Genomic DNA, 9,386 nt, shown 5'->3' on the forward strand with positions numbered 1-9,386 from the left:
TGTCAGACTAATTCTAATTTCCAAATGTCGCACGTTCAAAAACAAATTAAAAAAGTGATCACAATGTAGGTATTTATTTATCGTGACAGCGCGTCTTAGCACATCTAGCGGGAGGGAGGGGGACAAGGAAAAGAAGGTATGCCAAATGAGTGCGGTGCGGCGGCAATGGGGTTGTGCTTGTTTTTTATCTGATGGCTCCTCCACGCGGCAAATATGTCAACTAAGCATACTGTGCACACATTTGCCTACATTCAACAAGTATTACAGTAGTAGTCGCACATTGCCACGGTGTAATACGTATATGCAGGTTTGTATGTATTATTGAGAAAATTTATAAATATATGTATGTATATGTTTATAGTTCGCATGCCGCCGTATCGCTTGCGAGAGCAATACATAAACATCACGGGTAGGCTTAGGCCTGCGGGGGTGTAGTGGCGGATTCCAGCTGTACAAACCATTCGAAGCGGGTGAGAATGGCTAGTATGTAGGTACCTACATATTAAGAAAGCACAACGACAGCAATTTCCATATATGCGTTTTCGACTATGTGAATGTGATTTTAAATATCCCTGGACCCTGGCCCGGCCGAGTCGTGGCGCGGTGCTGGAATCTCGAGAGTCGGTATAATCGAATTCGAAGAACGACTAAATTACGCTGACGAGGGCTCTAATTGTATGATTGAATCGTTGCGGCACAATAACTGTCGCCAATTGCTAGAAAATGGCTGGTTGTTGAAGGTTTGCGCAAATGTGACGAGAGCGAGATAGATGGAGACAGAGAGAAAGATCATGTGCTATTAAAACATTCCATGATCTGACTGAAATCAACAAGTGGGGCTGGGTTGTTATTGTGCTTCGTGTACATGAAGAGTATTGTGCGGCCGTTCTTCCCACTTGTATAAAGATGCATCGAAGCGGGTCTTTCAATCAAGGAAGAAAAACGGGACTTAAAAGTTGTATGCGGGTTTCGTATCACATTAAAACTGCAAAATTTAGAAAATTTGCATTTAAATCACAAACCATTTGATGGAATATGCATAATGGATCAACGAGGGGAATTGTACCATTTGGGATATAAGCGTGTACATTGGACAGTTCGCCACCAGGTTTGCTAACGTTGAATTCACTTACACTACATTATACATTAATTGGAATAAGCCATAAAATAAGTAAAAATCAGTGAGCAATTTCCAGGTACTCACTAAATTATTGCTCAAAAATGAACTGAAAACATAGCCAATGCAAAAACAAAAGTGGTGGAAAACTGAGACTACATCAAAAACGTCAGAAGACCACGCTACGGCCCTATCAGTTTCATCCAAATTTATTCACAATATATGGCGTTGTTCTCAAATGTGAATCGGATAAAACAATAAATATCGAACATGTTTGAGTTGCACGGCACGAAAGCTTCAAATTGAGCTCTCTTTATCTCATGAAGATTCTCCCTACAATAGGCACGTGTTTAGCATTCCTAATCCTTATATCATCCTAAATATTCTTTGCGCACTCGACATTAAAAATCTTTGCTCCCTGATGCAAGCGGTTCTTGCAATAGCAAACCCCATGCTTCAGTAGACCAACACCAAACGAACTCGAATCGATGACCACACCGCCGATCTCAACTTCGTGGGCGAGCATGTAGATCCGATAGTCTTTTATAAAATATTTGACGCTAGTAATGTCATTTGTTTACTTTTCATAGGATATTACAATTCTGCGCTTATCTTCGAATACCACAACTTTCCACAATTTCATTTCACCTGTACAGGCCCGTAAGATACAGCTGTTCGAGCTGGCAATAGCCAAGGACGCCGGGCTGAGAAGATCACTAAAATATTGATTTTCTTTATAAACTTATTGCGAATAACTTATAAAATACTAAGACAGAACTAAGTAAAATAATGTCACTCAATGTTCTCAGATGGCGGACCAGATTTACACAAGCTTAGTTTCAAATGACCGATATAATGCTTCCATAAGACGCTATTGAATTTTTTGTTAAACGGACTTCCAGTTCCGGAGTTACGGGTTGAAGTGTGTGGTCATACAGCAAATCCCCATGTAAACTGATATCCCTATGGTGTCCGAATGATTGAATACATATTCAAATGGGTTCAACATTACTTGGATTTGCAGGTCTAGATCACTAATGACCCATCAAAGTAGCTTAGACCACACTTGCCACCTATGACGGTTGTTGATGCCTCCGGGGAACTCGTTAAGTTCCTGAGCTAACTCTATATCGATTTTTATAAACCCCTCCTCCTCCTTCCTCTCAGACCCGCCTCCCTACTTTCTATTCCGCGCGAAATATTTCTTTAAATTCCGTGTGATATTTCGCCCGAAATTCCACGCGTTATTCCGTGCGAAATTCCGCGTAAATTCCGTGAAAAATTCCGTAGTAAATCCGTGCGAAATTCTCCGTGAAACTCTTCGCGAAATTTCGTGTGAAATTCCGTGAGAAGCTCCGTGCGATATTCCTTACGAAATTCTGTGCGGAATTCCGTGCGATATTCCACATGAAATTCCACGCGAAATTCTGTGCAAAATTGCGTGAAAAAATACGTGCGAAATTCTGTGCCAAGTTCCGCGTGAAACTCCTAGCGAAGTAAACAATAAACAGAGAGAGAGAGAGAGAGAGAGAGAGAGAGAGAGAGAGAGAGAGATCATAGTAGAGAGCCGCGGTGCTCATGTATTTTTTACTTTCATTCCACTGTACACGCTTGACAATAAAGGTACTAAAATACATTCGCTCGTTAGTCATTATTCGTCGCGTAGTAATTTGAAAGTTTTACGGTAGTTCCGCTCGATATCCGGGTTATACTCGTCGTGATCCGTCCGCTGCATAGTTTGTTCGTCGGGCTGTGTTCCAGCCCTCAGGTTATGGGCCCAGAGCAAGGATTTTTTGGGCGAGAAAAGTGGTCAGAGTGCATGCGTTTTGTGCTGATTGGCGACTTGGATACTTTTGGCATTCGGCTGTGTCTTGCCCGTTGCAGTGGCATGAGGTCGATTGACTGGTGGTGTGTGTGACTGTCGGATGTGAACACTTTCGGTGGAATAACGGTTCTTCTCTGACGACGCGTTGTATCGATTGTTCAGAATCGACGTGCGTGAGATTTCGCATGTGAGCAAAATATAAACACAGCGAGTCTGTGGTTGATTTATACGGAATCAAAAGTGAGCCTGTTGAAGATGGCTGAAGTTCATGCTTACCCGTTTAAACAACTCCATTTCGAAAACCCGGATGGAAATGTTACTCAAGAGAGAAGAATTGTGGCATGTGAAAAACCAGAACCGGTGACGAATGCATGAAACAAAGCGGACCAAAAGTGCCATGCCACGATTGTGTTGTATGTGGAAGATAATCAGCTCAACTTAAAGAAAGAGGCCAACACGGCCAAAGATGTCTGAAACTGTTTAAAAAACTACTACGAAAAAACAACCGTGACGTCTCGACCGATAGCGCAGATGTTGAGAAGCACATATTCGATCTGGAAGAGCTTTTTGACCGCCTAGCGTGTGCAGGTCAGGCACTGGAAGATTCGTTGAAAATTGCCATGGTACTTCGGAGTTTGCTGGAGTCGTTTGGTGGCCTGGTGACGGCCTGAAGCGGATTTGACGATGACGCTCGTCAAATAAAAGTTATTGGACGAACATCAACGGCGAGTCGAGCGTTCGGATACCGGAGCGACGGTAATGAAGATTTTATTTTTTATTCGAAGGAGCAAAAGAAGAAAAAAGTGTATTTTTACTGCCAGAAGCCTGACCATTTCCGCAGGAACTGTCGCCTGCTTTTGCAGAAGAAAGGCGATGATGAAAAGAGTGGAAAAGTGGAGCAGGCGAAACTGAAGAAGGATGAAGTGAAAGTGAAGCAGGCTAGCGGAAAAGAAGTGTCAATTTGTTTCATGGTTGGATGTGGTTGCCGAAAAGATGGTACATTCATAGTGGTTGTTCGAGCCATATGACGAACAATCGGTCATTCTTCGTTAACTTGGACGAAAGCAAACGTGCTGAAGTGATTCTGGCAGATGGATCTATTTCACAGCCGCATGGAGTAGGCTTTGTAAAATGTGTAAGTAAAGAGGCGAAAGCCCTAGATGTGAAGCTAAGTGAAGTGCTATATGTTCCGGCCTGATATCAGCTCGTAAGCTGCCCCAAAAACGGGTTTGCTGTAAATTTCTCTGGGTCGAGTTGTTCGATTATTAGTGACACCGGTAAAGCAATGGCGTTCGGGGAATTAAACGGAAACCTTTTCGTGTTGAAAACCGTTGAATACGCAAAGCTGAGTGGAGAGATGCATCATCTACCGAATCGCCAGTATACTTGGCACCGGCATTTTTGGTCATAGAGATCCGGCAGTGTTGGAGAAGTTGAAAGCTGACAATCTTGGCTCGGGTTTTCAGATGCAGGACTGTGATTTGGGGCAAGTTTGTGAGCACTGCCTTAAAGGTAAACTTCCTCGTACATCTTTTCCTAGTGCTTCTGTTCATAGAGCCAGCAGAATCCTAGACTTAGTTCATACTGACGTATGTGGCCCTACGGCGAATGTAACCCCAGTAAGAAACCGTTATTTAATGACGCTTATTGACGACTTTAGTCGATATACAGTCGTGTGCCTCTTACGGCAGAAATCTGATGTGTTTAGCTGCGTCCAACCATACGTAGCCCATGTTGAAACAAGATTCGGAAGGGCACCGTGTGTCATCAGATCTGACGGAGGCTCAGTACACCGCTGCGTACTCTCCTCAGCAGAACGGGGTAGCTGAGCGCAAAAACCTCACCTTGCAAGAAATAGCAAAGTACCTGCTTTAGGTCATTTTCGTGTGTTTGGAAGTCCGGCGTATGTCCACATACCGGACGTTAAAAGAACAAAATTGGATAGTAAATCGCAGAAACTTATATTTGTTGGGTACTGCGAGGATCGTAAGGCGTTTCAGTCTTGAATCCAGAGACAAATGAAATAACAATTAGTCGCAATGTCAGATTCATTAAACAACGAAATGGTTCTTTAATGGCTGAATCAGAGTCCGTTTACGATTGGGAAGAAGAAGAAGGATCGGTTGCCGCGTCAAATAACCCGCTGCTAGATGGGCGTTCAACTAGAGGTACCTTACCAGAGGAAGGGGATCCAGTTAGTTATGATGAAGCGGTTAATGGTCCGGAAAAGGATTTGTGGTATGCGGCTATGATGGAGGAATATGATTCACTTGTGCAAAATGGAACTTGGACTCTTGTCGAACTGTCTGTCAATCGAATGCCCACAGGCACATTCGATACAGAAAACTAGATTAGGATTGTCGCTGGCATCAGTGGTAGGCACATCATTGTTTTGATTCCGGGATATATCTGTCAAACGGGCCAAATAAAAAAAAGCAGAAAAAAATAATCCTCTATCGTCGTTTCATAGTGACTAATCATTTTCGTTTCTTTTAGCCAGCAAAACAATGGCCCCCAAGTAACAATTTTGGTTATATTGAAGTTTTATAGCGTTTAATAAAACTAACATTTAAAACCTCCCATGCTAACTTTATGGTCTTATGTACTTCCTGGAGGATGCTATAAACCCATGTTATGACAAATTGGCCCAGTTTTATTGTAATCAGTAGAACTTGTTATGCAAACTATCATAGGAGTAATAGTTTTATTACAGTTCTATTCTACTCTTTAGGTGTGATATTAAACCAACAGCATAAAACCTTCTCCTGACCTAGCAGTGTGCAAAACCACTATATGAGCGCTATTTAACCATCATAAAACTGTAAAGTCTTCCTGAAGAAGTCCATAAAACTTCGTATGCTATCCATGTTAGAACTTTCAGTTTTAACCTGAATTTTTACACTGATGAGATGTATTCAATAAAATTTTATCGTGGTTTTATCCCTTAACATCGCATGATGCCAATCATCGAACAAAATGCCATATTGTTATTTTTTCAGAATAGTGATTAAAAGAAATTTATTATTGTTCATAACACACCCATGCGTGTTTGAAGGCATGCCGTTAAGGATTTATGGTGAAACATCATGAAAGAGCAACGCAAAATAAATGCGCCCCATGAATTCTACTAAAAAGAGCATTCGGTAATATTTTTCTGCAAATATTGAAACAACACTTAACCAAGTTTTAGTAAAAAATGTTAAATGTTTTGTTAAAAAGTGCAGATTCTTTCAAAAAAATGTCTCAAAACGTTTGATTCCACCCTTCATACGAACAAGAAGGTGTATATTTGAGAAATTTTACTTCGCAATTTGCTATTTTTGCTTCATGGCGACATTTTTTTTAATAAAACTTGGTATACTTGAATAATTCTTTCATAAGACAATTTCTCCTAAAACGGTCATAACTGAGCAATTCATATAGCAAGCGTTATTATCATGGCACTTCTGCATCTATGTTGAGAGTGACAAGTTTTATGCTGGACTAAATCACAGCTTGCTGGTTTTGATTATTTTGACAGTGACTTTGTCCAAGATGGTATATCGAAGGTGGGGGTTTTTACTATGTAACGGTGCGCTTGTCAAATTTGAGTAGCGCAATAGATTAAAATACACACACTGAATACTCGCCATCTCTATAGTGTGTTCACCATTTACTGTCAGTGTCATTCCAATCGAGCACGAGATTTGTCAATAGTCCTCGTTCGATAAAGATTCGCAGATATTTTCTTTAAATTATGTTCCGAAATCTAGGGACAGATCTTGAGATGCATTTTTAAGAAACAACGAAATTAAACATTTACTTTCCATCGAAATAGGAATTTGAAATGCATTTTGTGTTGCGTGTAAGACGTCAAAGCCCTGCCACAAACTAATTCTACTCCAACAAAGTTTCGAACGAAGTAGATCAGCGTAAGACGCTTGTTGAACAAATGTTTCGGCAAAAGAGTGAAAGTTGATGCAATAATGGAAATGAAATGCGTTTTTTCAAATTGGATTCAAATTTGTTATGCATTTCTAGAGTGATCTGACCCTAGACCGAAATGCATTTGTATGAGCTTATTGTTTATAGTACTAAAACGCAGATGGGCTTCATTTTTTTGTAATATAATGTGAGAAGTGGTTCTTAAAATTGTTGCAACGGCTGTTTTTGTCGGCAAAGTCAATTTTTGTAAACAGCCAAAAAACAAATCATTGCAACCCTCTCGTGATTGACAACTGCAACAGCACGCACAAAAAAGCTCTCACCTTTATTTACCATCTTGATAATCATCCTGGAAAAACGAGAAAAACAAACCAATCCTCCTGTCAGCGGTTGTTCAGAAATTCTTATTAACCTGCAAAGACGAAATAATTCTGACTTGGTTCGTCTTCTGCTTTGGGTCAAAAGAAATTGAGGAAGAATTCCATTTCCAAATTGAATTTTCGAAGTAACTTAGTTGCACTACAGTTACTATATTACATGCAAATGAACAATAAGATTCGAGCTTCTGATGACAATTTTATAACTCCTTAGTATGCCTTTCATAAGAGTAATTATTTTAAAGAGGTTTTAATATAGATATTCCAAAACCTGAATACGTGCACTAATCTCCGATAAAACTGTCTTATAACTTAATTTCTTGTTGTATGTTAGTTTTATTCCAGTTTTAACAAAGTATATAGAACCGTTTCACAACCACTATATAAACTTGTAACCTAAAGCTTTATCGTGGAAATCATAACATAGTTTTATAGTGAAATTTAGGAACAAATGAAATGACAGCTGCATAAAACCATAATAAAATCACCGGTTTCAAGGATTCCTTCATAAAACCAGGATAAAACAATGATAAATCCCCGAGGCATTTTAATTGTTACTTGGGCCATTCTTGGCTGATGTATTTTCACTAATTAGAATTCACAAATTGTCTAAACCTGTACTGAATTTTGATAAATTTTCATTTCCTTGTGCGGTATATACAAACTTTTTCATTTCATAACAATAACAGTCGAAAATTTACACCCAGGAAATTCGTTATATTGATTATATTGATTTCACACATAATTTTTTGCAATTTGTAGTAACACATTAAAATTATCTGTCACGCATAAATATCATGTGAAAACTAATGAAATTATAATAGTATGCCACATAGAAGTTCAACTAAACGCTTTGTGGTTATAAGCAGGCCATATTTTTCTGTGTGTACCAAAAGTGCGGACCAAAGACTTTCTCTAGATAGACTTTCGATACCTTGACAGATATATATCGAAAGCAAAAAAAAACATGTTCCTAGGCGAAAACAATCGGAACATAAGCGATGAGAAGGGAACTATCCTCCGGGTCATTCCACGTCATATTTAAAACCAAAATTTTGATTCCTTCCAATTTTTTTTTTCTTGCATTCTTAAGCTAAAAATAATTGACACGTATTTTTGCTTTGGCTGAATATGATATTTTTTCAAGCTATTAGTTTTTGAACTTTTGAAGTTTATAAAATAGAATATTTTCCAATCAATGCAACTCGGAAACGATTCGATATATGGAAAAAAACATTAAATAAAATAAAAAAGTTTCGTTTTCAAATCAGCTCACCGAAAAAAAAATTACAAAAAATGTTGTTATATAACTTATGAAATCTGCCATTATTAGAAAGAAATTGAATTTGTGGACCAATTTTTTTACTAAATATTTTCATTAAATATTAAGAATCAAGTTAAAAAGATTGTGTAAACATTTGGGAGTGGATATCAAAATACTTTGCGAGATATTACAATTATAAACTTAAAGCAAGGTAATTTTACACTAAACGCCCCGTGATAGACCTATTGAAATATCTCGTAAAATACTTCGAGTTTCATTCTGAATTTTTCACATAATTTTCTTATGAAAAAATTGGGAAGGAATTAAAATTTTGGTTGTAAATCTGACGTGGAACGACCCCTACATAAATCTCACATGGATACGCCACGCATTCGAGTCAAATTTCAGTATATGTTTACAAGTAATCGTTTGACGTTCATCAAACGTTGTTTATTTAGTTATTATTTATCATTGATGCATTCCCCACTCCGCGACATCGAAATTTGTTTACCTAGTGATTGCCAAAATCTATTGAGAAATTGACCATCCTCGATATGCACAGGTTGCAATTCTGACAATTGAGCAAATAGTAATATAATTTCCATTTTTTTCTGAATTGCGCCTGACGACGGCGGATTGGAACGCGAAGCCGCCAGGCCAAGGCACTGTTTGTTGGTTGGTTCGTTTTGTTTTCCATTTCCATAAGCACAGTAAGAGTTAAATTACTCCAATCCAATGTATACAACATGTACTTGCAGACAGACGGACCTACTAGAACCAGTGTAGTCGTAGGTCTACAATACCCCCGAACCAACCGTACGGCCAGTGCAAACAAGTATGGTGCCCTCTCACATTTTAAACGTATGCAAGCCTCTTTCG

Source organism: Topomyia yanbarensis, chromosome 1 (genome assembly GCF_030247195.1).
Source record: "Topomyia yanbarensis strain Yona2022 chromosome 1, ASM3024719v1, whole genome shotgun sequence".
Classification (NCBI taxonomy): Eukaryota; Metazoa; Arthropoda; class Insecta; order Diptera; family Culicidae; genus Topomyia; species Topomyia yanbarensis.